Source organism: Maylandia zebra, linkage group LG7, assembly GCF_041146795.1.
Source record: "Maylandia zebra isolate NMK-2024a linkage group LG7, Mzebra_GT3a, whole genome shotgun sequence".
In the NCBI taxonomy this organism is placed as follows: Eukaryota; Metazoa; Chordata; class Actinopteri; order Cichliformes; family Cichlidae; genus Maylandia; species Maylandia zebra.
Genome location: NC_135173.1, coordinates 27,055,401 through 27,067,859, shown reverse-complemented (window position 1 = coordinate 27,067,859; position 12,459 = coordinate 27,055,401). Strand labels below are relative to the sequence as shown.

Sequence of the window (12,459 nt, the reverse complement as noted above, 5' to 3'; positions counted from 1 at the left end):
TTCAAGGGATCTTATATGTGTTTTCACTTTTGTATGCTTTTCATACAAGTTTCACACAAGACAGATAAAAACTTTATAAGATTTATATATATCTTTTCCATATGGGTGAGCTTAGAGAATGAGTTATATATCATGTCTATGTTAGACTTAAATGTTGCAATCATTTTTCCAATAAAAAGAACCTTGACAAATGTCCTGACAAATTATGTTGTAGGTTACTTTGGAAACACTCTGGCAACCAAATACAATATGCTCAGACGCTTAATAAACAATACTAAACTGAACAAAGAAGCTGGATTATGAAGGAAAGGAGAGCTAGTGAAGTAAAACAGTAGGAGTCATGTGAAAGAGACATCAAGGACAGAATCCATGAGGACCCAGAGCCAAAAAACGAGAAAGAGATTTCAGAAATTATAACAGTAAAGGCCTCCTTCTATACAGAAATCACATCTGGTGTGTGCTGTGTGTGCGCTAAATGGATATGCCACAGGGCCTTTGTCTTATTAAAGTTATTACAGGGACATATCCAGATCACCACTGCTTCTTGTTTATTGAAGATAAATTACAACCACTGTAACAGGAGCAGGTTTCATAAAAAAAACACCACTGTTCTCTTAGAGTCTAGGCAGTGTTTGGCGAATTCTGTCATTTTTCTTCAAGATACTGACATTTCATTTGATAAATCATGAACGTAATTGATTTTATTTCAAGAGGCTCACATTGTGGCAATACAAGGTGTTCTCAGTTATTGAGCTGTTTGAATATAATTTAGCACCTTTGGAGAAACAGTCGGATGTCCCACAATACACTGTGCCGACCGTTTGCTGACTGTCGGTCAGCTTTTTTTCTTCTTCTCTGAAGCTGTGCACATCTTTCATTTCTCTGCCGCAGCTGACAGCCGACATCCAGCTGAGTCCGGAATCCTCTGTAATGGATTATGGGAATTTTCAGTGATTTTATGTGCACACACACTCACACACACACACACACACACACACACACACACACACACACACACACACACACACACACACACACACACACACACACACACATATAATGCCTTTATTGTCACTGTGATAACACCATATGAAGGTGACAAATGGTGATTGATTGTTTAAAAAGTTGGCTTTAAAGGGAAAGTGAGATGCAGTGAAGTTCAACATGAGGAGAGAAATGCAGACAGAAGCACAAAACAGAATCAAAAGAAGAACAGCTGAGATGCAAACAATGGATGCAGCAACCAACCTCCTCTGAACAAACAAGAGCAGCATATATTTACAGTCAGCTGACAGCACCATCTAGTGGTAATAATATAAAGCAAAGAGGAAGTTAGTGAGGCTGTGATGAAGACACAAGACATATTGGTACAAGCTATCACAGTACAATGCTGGAATTCACTGAGCCTCTGAGAGCAACCCATTTTTCACTAACATTTGTAGAAACTGTCTGTGTGCTGCTTGAGTTTATCTATATATTTTATTCTAGTCTAGAATGACACATTATGTCATTAACTGCCAGAACTCTGCTGCCCGTGTCATCACCAGGACCCCTTCTGCCCACCACATCACTCCTGTCCTGCAGCAGCTTCATTGACTCCCGGTCAAATATCGCATCAATTTCAAAATACTCTTGTACACATTTAAGGCTATTCATCATCTCTCTCCTCGATATCTCTCGATATGACCTGGTTAAGATCACCGCCCCATCTCGTTGTCTCAGATCTTCTTCCCTTTCACTCTCCGTCCCTTCCCCCCGTCTTGCAACCATGGGGAGCAGGGCTTTCAGCTGCTCTGCTCCATGACTCTGGAATTCCCTACCTCCTGATTTAAGAAACATCTCTTCCTTCTCTCTCTTTAAGTCCAAACTCAAAACCCACTTGTACAAAATAGCTTATCCCACATAACCTTTCCACTCTCCTATTTTATTTGTTTATGTCTTATGCTTTTATGATTCTGTAAACTTCTTGCTTTTATGTTGCTTTTATTCTACTGTGTACAGCGACCTTGAGTGTTTTGAAAGGCGCATTTCAAATAAAATGTATTATTATTATTATTATTATTATTATTATTATTATTATTATTATTATTATTATTATTATTAACTTCTTTCTCCCTTCAGACTTTCTGTGCATGCCCAATTGGATTTTTTTAAACAACACTAATTACAAACACTGATTTATGTATGCCAACATTTATTATCAAGTTTTTCTAAAAACTCCCTGAAAGTCCTTATTTAGGTGTGTCTGAAAGGTGAGAATAGTAACAGGGAATACAAACTTCACTTTTACATCTAGATTTGAATTTGAAATCCTTTCACTGACTGGCAGAGTCCTGAATGACCAGATCCCATCTCATTAAAAATTCAATTTGATTTTATTTACATAGTGCCAAATCACAACAACAGTTGCTTTTATATCATAATGTAAAGACCCTACAATAATACAGATTCAGACAAAGACTCCATGGTATCGTTTTATGCCAATATTGCACTTTTCTCTCAGACTGCTGGTGCATTTGTGGTTATTAGAGTTTGGGAGGAAGAGCCTTTACCTTTCAGGCCCCTCCTGTTAAAACCAGCTCACAGTTTTATTCAGGACACAGACATCCTCCAGATTCTTAATTATATTGCATAAAGACAGCTTTTGTTGTGAATTAGTGCCATGTCAATAAAATGATTTAAACTGAATAATGTAATAAAAAATCAGAAATGATGTTTGCATTCTTTTTGTTTTAAACTTATTTACCAATAAGAGTGCTCTTTGCACTGCAATCCACATGCAGACAGTCACAGTTATTAATTCAATGTACTGTGTGGTTCAACACTCAAAGACAAAATGCAGTCTAGAGAAGCCTATTACTGAGTGCAGATTAAATTTATCAAGACAATGTCCTGAAAGCCATGAGACCACGACCCCCAGCATCTGTCAGGACTGCTGCTCACACTCTGTCAGATCACCAAAAAGACGATAAGCTAACTATAAAAGTATCACTGAGCTTTTTTCACATGAGAACCCTCGGCCCTTGACCTTCACCATCTGTTACAGAGTGATTTGTTTCAGCTATCCAGTTCCAAAAGTAAGAATCAATGCTAAGAACAGACTGGATTGCACTGAAGGCATATCTAGGGAATTGATTGCATGAATTCACTATCAGTGTAGGCTGAAGGAAAAAAGGACTCAGGACTGATTATGATACTTAGGATTTGACAGAATACATCTTTATTTACTTATAGGATGTGTTAATATCTGATTATATCTTACCTAATATTTATGCATAAATGTAGAAAAACATGAAAAACCTTGTTCATCTCAAAATATTTCATTTCAGTCAGTGCTCTGTATGCTACTATGATCTTGTAGTAGAATGACCCAACTGCACACCTGCAATCAATGCTTATTTACAGTCCCTTCAACTTTATTTTGCTTAACTCAGAGTCGTAACTTTTTTAGCTGCATTCTGCTTCTGGATATTGAGTTGCATAATCCACCAAAACTAATACAATGTGATAACCTTGTGCACTCCAGTGAAACAGCTCAATGAGGTCCATGCCAATGTGCTCAAACAGGACCTCTATTGAAGGTAGTGCACAGACACAGAACAGACTTCCTTGGAACCTTAGTTCCTGGGCCGGAGAGACATACAAATCTTAAATACATCTCAAAGCAGGATGAGTTTTTTTAAAATACAGGAACACAGGCAGGCAGATATGCTGGAGAGAGACAGAAGTGCTGTACATGGAGAAAAACCATGGTGTACAATCTGGACTCATAACCAACAAAACAAGCAAAACAAGCAAACAAATACATGACCACTTCAAAGTCCACCTCTGTTGTTTAGTTGAGGTGTTGGTGCCCTCCAGAGGCCAGGAAATGTATCACTTGTACAGGTTTGATTTCAAACTGCATATCTGGTTTGTATATGTGCATGAGGAAAGAGGAAAAACGGCGTTATCTTGACACAAAAATCTTGTCACACTGTTGATAATAATGTAATTTCAAGGCCTTATACACTGACATTAGTTTAAATAGAGCAAAACTGTATTTTCATCAAAGTTAGGGTCTCCACTTATTCTGTTTTTGATTACTTTATTATTCTTTAGAAATGTCAAAACACAGTTGGATTAGCATATAAGTAAAGACTGTGACAAATATTGCTACAGAATGGATAAATTATGCAAACCTTAAGCAATCACTGTCTAACAAAATGAATCTGTGATGACTTTTTGTGGTCTGGACTTCTTCTTTGACTGGGTGCGTGGAGTTTAAATTAAGTGGATGAGAAAAACACAGACACTTCATAATCTAGGAAAAGTTGTTTCAAATGCCATCATAGCTGTCAAGAAAAAATAGACAAAGTATTGAAATGAGTATAAACTATATGGGTGACTGCCAACTAACTGCACTTTGAAGTTAACCAAAGTCTAAACAGTTATCATACCTCAGGAACCTGCCTGACTCTCACTCCTTTAGCTCCTCCCCTTGATGAAACTGCATCCATCAGTATTTGGGTCCAATGGTCAAGTTTAGCCATGAAGGTAGATTCAAAGCTTACAGTGGTTATTCTCTTGAACTCTTCTTTTATCTGTAGACAACACATACAGAAAAATTGCTGTAAGAAACGTTAACCCTTATTACAAACAAATGTCAGGCTTCACAATTTAAACTTGCTTAAAACTGCAGACAGATAATCCACCACAGTTATAATTTAATATATTTTTAAAAATATTAAATAATGTTTATCTATGCGCAAATTGCTTACGTAAAGTCTTAATGTCCTGGCATTCACATAGTGTATGCCAGGATGCTACTGCCAAAATCATATCAACAATATTTCACGAAACTTGATGTGTTAAAAAAGTAATAATGATACATACAGCTCTTAAGATCAAGAACAATACGTAGCTGTTTCGCAACAGTAACCAAAATCATTTACAATGTAATATCATGTAGCAGGTATCCTTCTCACAGAAGTATTCACAGTTTGAAGGCGTCTAACTTTTAAACACACAAACAACAAAAAAGAGTCTGTGACTGAAATTAGATATAATTAAAAAGCAACGTTTTAATCGTGCTTTGCTCTCATAAGTATTATCCACTTCTATGCTAAAGTTCAGAATGACTATATACAGTGTTAAATATTAGCATTACTTACATGTGGTATGGTACATTTGTAACATGAGCGTAACATCATAAACAAATCCACTACTGCTCATAACATTGCTTTAGTAGAACTGCTATTTGTAAAACAAATGTTACTTACCTTAAACATGCAACACATTATCTACCTGATTTAATTAACTGCACCTTGAATTTCACTTTAAACCCATTAAAATTGGGATTTAATTTCAAATTACAGTTTTTTCTGATTGCTTAAGCACATTTTTTGTAACTATTGGCTAATTTTGCAAAACTCTTCACACAAATAAGAAAACCTGTCACCCAATAATCAAAACATTGTAGTTCTCTTGCAAAAGCAAACACAGCTAGATTAACTCTTCACACCTTCGTAAAAATGGTGTTTCCGTATCAAACAGTACACACAAGCCATCATCTACTAAGCACACAATGCGCCAACTGCACACTGATGGTATGAATACAAAACACATCTGGCTTTTGCTTTCTCTGTGCACAAGGTAGGCTATGTCAGTTTGAGCTCATACTTCTGTCATAGATCCATAAGCATAGAGGGATCCAAACTTCAAGTACTGGTGTTTATTTAAACACATCAAAACAAACACAAGTGTTTATTTCCAAGTATAGGATTATTTGCAATCGCCATAATGACTATATGGGTTACTTGGTCTGCAGTGAACATGCTTCCTCTGCCCCCAGCATCTGGTCATCTAGCAATTCTGTAAAGTAACAATTTCAGTATTTTTACATCAATGGTATTGGTGTGTTTCTCATTGGCATATGGCAGTGCTACAAATCTTTGTGCGAAGTGACTGTACTAACCGATTCTCATTTCAAGATGTCCCTATGGTACTTGCTACAGTGTAGCGGCTCGAGTTAGGCTGGACCCGTTGGCCAGCTACCCTCAGGGTCATTCCACGGTTGATGACATGGTCCACTATTGTAGCTCTGATGTCATCAGCAATTCTATTTCTTACTCTTCCTACCCTTCCTCTCCCCCCTCCTCATCTTCCTCTCCCTCCTCCTCGTCTTCCTCTTGCTCCTCCTTGTCCTTGTCGTCCTCTTCATCCTACTTCTTCACCTCCACGTCCTCTTCCTCGGCCTCCTCTACTTCTCACTCTTTCTGCTCCCTCCATTGTACTCCGCACACACAGCTTACCTGGATTATAGTGCTTAGGCTGATTGCAAAGTGAACTAATTATCTAAAAAAGTTTTCACATGTGAAAGTGTGCCAGACAGTTGGCAAATTAGTGTTAATGATAGCCATACATGTGTATACTTTTGCTAGGAGTGTGTTGGAAATTTGGTAATTGAGTGTTGTGCAGTGAATTGTGCCTACAGTTGTGCAAAGTGTGTGTTACAAAATTGCAAACTGAGTGCAAAGCAGTTTTTGTGCTTTTAGTTTTGCACACTCAGTGAGTGGTTTTGCTATAAGTCTGAATAGTTTTAGAGATTGTGCTACAGGAATCACAGTTGGGGTTTAAGCATTCAGAAAAAACTGTAAATAAAAAATTAAGTTGATGGAGTTTCTCAAAATTATTCAGTCAACACAACCTAACAAAATAAAGTTTGCAATTTAGAAGATGTATCTTAATAAATTTTTCTCTTGCAGTAATGCATTTAATCAAGTGGTGGTAACAGGTGTGGTGAGTGTAGAGACCAGATCGAGGATTCTCACAAGGAGGATTTTGCTGCAGCACCCTCTTTCCAACTGAGTTCTGCTAGCTCCTGTGAGGAACTAATCACCAGCCACTTACACATTTTCCCCTAAAGTCCTTCTTTGTCATCTTCAGGGATTCCATGTTGTTACTGAAATGACAATATAAAAGTGACTGTGCCACAGATGGACCAGTCTATGACATTTTGGTATGTTGTGCTAAGATTAGCTGAGGTTGTAGCAGTATAAAAGGTTTTTCACTGGTGGTGTAACCCTGTTCACATAACAATGAAAGAGCGGAGTTGTTGCCCTGACATTGAACTGTGCGCTCTCGAACTCAGGCCGTGTTATTTGCCCAGGGAATTTACCCATGGTGGCTGTTTATGCTGCTCCCTCTGCTAGCCCCACAGCTGCATGTGACACTGTTCACTCTGCCATGGCCCAGTAACAGACTGCGCACCCGAGTGCCTTCATTCTATTTTGGGTGACTTCAACCAAGTCAGCTTGGACAATAAATTGCCAGCTTTTTGCATTATTTCCTCAGGCATTAATAAAGTTTTCTGATTCTGATTCCAAAAAGATAAGTTTGCACATGCAGGGAAATTACTGTTACTACTATTTTAACACTGCTGTGTTAATGTTAATGGCCCTTCCGGGTCTCCTCTCTGCTCTCTCCTATCTTGTCCCTTTTGTCTTACTTCTCTCTATCACCTTTTCTATCCCTTTGAAGAAGTGAGACTCCATAAATGCTAAAGAGGTAAGTATTATTGCTCAGTTGTAGTGAATAGATAGAATAAACTGTAGAAAACTAAACAGAAGAAAGAAGAAGAAATAACAATTTAACATAAACCAGTGACACACTCCAGGGCCTGATCAACCCTGGCAGGGCCTCCTTGGATGAGGGTGTCTAGTGATAATGGCCGAAACACCCGATGAATCCAAGGTCCACTACTGATGATGTGTCCCAAATCTTAATATCTAATCTAGATCAGATCTCTAATCCCTAAACCTAACCAAGGAAAATTAGCCTGGGGAAAAGACCGAAAGTTGATGCACACAACGATGTGTGCTGCTGGTAAAGTTTCTGGGCTGCTTTTCCTCATAACAGCCATCCCTCAAGAGTCTCTCCATCTAAAGCAAAGCATTATCAGGGACTGTAACATCTAGTCCTTTTTACTGAATTATAATACAAAGATGAAGAACTTTCACTAGGCTACTGCTTACATAGTAAAAGTAAATCACATCTTGTGAAGTTGCAGTTTCATTTTACAATGAAAATTTCTGCTTCATTCAGAGTCGTAACATAAATCTACTTATTAAAAATAGAAAAATTTGCAAAATAAACAAAAAACAAAAACAATACAAAAACTAAAGCTCATTCTCATTTTCATTTGCATCAGTGATTTTTGAAGTATGGGCTGAAAGTCATCCATATTTTTCCTTTTTTGAACAAACAGTAGGGTAAAGTAAAAGCAATCATAAAATCATCTGACGTAGGACAAGACACTGGTATGCAGATCCTATTGTGACTAGCAGTCAAGAGGCCTGAGTGACATCCCATTGTATGCTGGAATGTGTGCGCGTATGACCTCCACCCTGTATTGTTACACTGGAAACCAACCAGAAAAACACGTGACACAGATAAAAACCTGTTCTACAGCATCACCACCTGTCACACCTCAACACACAAAACTAACTTACCTTTGAAGCTGGGACATACCACACATATCAGACATACAAGAGCAGGACCTGCAGAAAAATGTGTGTGAGGTGTTGCTAAAAGCATGTCTTACTTCACTAAAGTATGCCAGATGTTATCTTTGGGGGAAAAAAGTGGTCTCCATAGTAAAGACGAGTGTGAAGAAGAAAAAGGAAAAGCACTAACCATTAAACAGAAGAACACATTAAACTGAAACCCCTGAGGCTGAAGCACGAGAAGGAAAGAGTGGAGTAAAAAAGAGTTGTGTAATTGAGCGGAAAAAAAGCAATAAAATCAGAAGTGTTTGCAGGTCAGATAAGATGTGTGTATTAGTAATCAGACAGGTTTCATGAGAGAAACATGGAAATGTAAAACTTAAAAGGAAAGAATAAAAATGAGCCACAAAGGAGAATACTTGTTACGTGGAATTGGGAAGAAAATGAAAAGCAGAGAGACATGAAATATGAAGGCATAAAGAAGAGCTTTGGATTAAGAGCAGTTGCAGGTCAGCTCACATAGCTGACATTCCTGATCACATGCACACTTTTATCTGGTTCAGTCTCACTCTGTCTCTCACTGAGCTCAGATTCATTAAACCTGACTCATCTGGTTTCCTGGGTGTGGCTGCAGGTTAATAGATGAAACACGTGGCACACTATAAAGACCTTTCTTCTTTATTTCCATTAGGGTCTAATGGGAATAAAGAATAAAAGTTTGTGTTCTGCGTCCTGATCAGCTGTAGACCTTTGTGAATCAATCTCGTCTTCTGTACAGCACAGAATGTGTCCAGCTTGTCAAATTGACATAAATCTTCGATCACTAGCAGTGTGACTCTGAAGTGCTGTACTGTATGTTGGTAAGTTTTCTCCCCAACAAATAACAACAATGTTGATTCAGCGTTTTGCACCGCCAAAAGCACCTGCAGGTGCCTTTGGTTTCATTTTATAATACTGGACTTATTTTTCTACAAAGCTTTGAACTTTGAGAGTGTTTAAACAATAGAGAAAAGTGTGAAAATGTTCCTGCCTGTCTGAGAAAAGTGTATAAAGTGTGTAGTGAGGGGTTTTACAGCTTTAAAACATCTATAATAATTGTAAAAAGTAAAGTTGGCTACTTCACGGATTTCACCTATTGCAGGTTATTTTTGGAACGCAGCTCCCGCGATAAACGAGGGACCACTGTCTCCCAGAGCTTTTCAAGCTTTTGTACACAGACTACAGCATGAACCTTCTTGATACTTTCTTGTTTCCAATTTATTACCCCTCTATTACCAACCACTCTATAATAGCAACTTCTACTTATATTTTTTGTCTGACTCAAACCTGGGACAAAAATCATGATCTTTTGGTGTTCACAGTTTTAGTTTTTAATACTCATGCTATCTCCTGTGGGGCATATATATTTATATGAACTACATAACCATGATATCCTGCTTCAACAATCCTTCTGATCAACATGTTCCAACCATGACCCTTATTTGAATGACCCTAACTCATAGGCTAACATTAAAGCAAACCATAATGCTAAAGAAGTGGCAAGTTGGTGATGCACAGAAAACAAGAGAGGATTAGACATGTCTGTCCATCTCTCTGTCCATCTCTCTGTCCATCTCTCTGTCCTTCTGAGCATTTCTGAGGTGTGGGTTGTCTACTAAATGCACATGCCAAAGTGTCCATGAGCAAGACACCGAACCAAATTAAAGGCTAAAGGGCAAACAGTCTCTTATATAAGCAGGGGCCCTGCCATGATACACACACACAAACACACTGGCCTAACTGGCTGGAGGCTTCCCATGATGCACTGTGTGTTTATATACGGCTCTGAATCTCATCATTGGTTATTATTAATGGTTATTAACATATATAATTATTAATTAGTTACTCTCACCAAAGCAGATGAATAATTGCTATGCTGATTCATGTAATGAATTTTTCCATTGCATTTTGTTTAAGACTTTACTGATTAGACAAAGCTTTACATTAATACTCACCAGAATCCCACCAGGTCACCCGTTGCTTCAATTCACACTAGGGAGACATCGGCGAAGTGTCCTTACTGTAGCCTTTGCTGTCAAATAGCATTCTCATCTGGTCCTACTTGGCAATCTGGAGAGATGCAGTGATGTCAAAAGCAGAACTTTTTTTCTCCGCTAGGTTACCAAACACAGTGTACAAGATCTCACTAATGGCTTCAGCCTTAATTGAGCTAGTTTTGGTGATTTACATATATTGTAGTTACAGTCTTCTTCACTCACTATAATTCTTTATCCTGTCTTCACAGGTAGCCCTATCTGTTAAAAGAGAGCTTTTCCTTCCCACTGTTGCCAAAGTGCTTGCTCGTAGGGGGTTATCTGATTGTTGGGATCTCTTTGTTTTCTCTGTATTATTGCAGGGTCTTTACCTTACAGTATAAAGGGCACTGAGGCAACTGCTGTTGTGATTTGCTTCTCTATAATCAAAATTGGATTGAATCCTTGTTGAATCACAAATCAACTGTGATTGACCACATTTTTTTTTGGAAAGATGAGTTCAGTTTCACTGCGACAGACTGGCGACCTGTCCAGGCTGTACCCCGCCTCTCGCCCTATGACAGCTGGGATAGGCTCCAGAAAAAGGATAAGCGGAAGCGAATGGATGGATGGATGGATGGAGTTCAGTTTCATTAGCCACAGCCAGGCCTGATTATTGACAGAATTTTTGACAGACAAAATCACTTAAATAGAACCTATCCAACAAAGTAAAATAGTCTAAAATTCTGCTTTAATCCAAGGAAACAGCTGAGAAACAAAGTCACTGACATCTATTAGTCTGAACAGGGGGGATGAAGCCATTGCTAAGGTGTGGGTAACTATGGTTACAGGTGTTATCCACAAATGGAGAAAACTTGAACAATGGAGACATGCTGGACTTTTTGGAAAGTTTGAGTCCTGTTAAATCTGATATAAAACTAACATAGCTTTTCATGAAAAGAACATCATACTAACAGATAAACATGGTGGTGTGGTAGTGTGATGGTCTGGGGCTGCTCTGCTGCTTCAGGGCCTGGATGACTTGATGTAATTGATGAAGCATGAATTCTGCTCTCTACCAGCAAATCCTGAAGGAGAATGTTCATCCACCAGTTCATGAACTGAAGCACAAGCACATTTGGGTTATGCAGCAGGACAATGATCCACACACATATAGTAGGTCCACCTCTGAATGGCTCAAAAAACCAATGATCAAATGAATTAAATCAGACTGAGATGCTTTTTAACATGACCTCATGCTAGAAAACCATCCAACGTGGTTGAATTAAAACAATTCAACAAAAAAGAGGCCAAAACTCCTCCACAGCTATGTGAAAGACTCACTGCCAGTTACCACAAACACTTGATTGCAGTTCAGCTGCCAAGTGCAGCACACTCAGGTTTATGGGGGAGTTACTGTTTTGCATAGGGTCAGGTAGGTCTGGATAGCCTTCTTTGATTGAAAATCATGAAATCACAATTTAAACATTGCATTTTGAATGTTCTCATCTTTGTCTGATAGTAAAATGTGTTTGGTGATCTGAAACATGTACCCAATATGCATAAAACTATGCATATTTATAAAGGATGCAAATGCTTTGTCACAGCACTATTGTGCTCTAACATTATATGGTTGGAACATAACTTATGGTTGTTACAGCTGGTTGTCTAATACACTCTTTGTTTCTGTCTTGGTGTTTCCACACTGGTTAAAAGTGCGTTGTTTGCACTAGTTGAGTTTTTCTCTGAAATATAACATTTTATATTCACCAGGCTATCAGTATGATATAAGTAAAAGTGATTTGACATTAGAACACAGTATTATCCTTTCTGTCCTTGTGCCAGCAAAAGCAAAGGAGGAGTAATATGAATCTGTCCACTGGAGTATGGAGCAGCACACACACGCGCACGCACACACGGAAAGAGAGAGAGAGAGAGAGAGTAATAGACAGGTCATGTTG

The 12,459-nt window shown here is 38.4% G+C and overlaps 1 long non-coding RNA gene across 1 annotated transcript; it reads right to left on the bottom strand.

The window, feature by feature from the left end:
* Positions 1–3,276: 3,276 nt before the first annotated feature.
* Positions 3,277–12,454, bottom strand: LOC143419434 (uncharacterized). The gene is made up of 4 exons (XR_013099409.1): positions 11,474–12,454; positions 10,481–10,595; positions 4,440–4,583; positions 3,277–4,334 (listed from the first exon to the last, which is right to left on the bottom strand). It is a non-coding gene; the product is annotated as an uncharacterized LOC143419434 (long non-coding RNA).
* Positions 12,455–12,459: the final 5 nt, after the last annotated feature.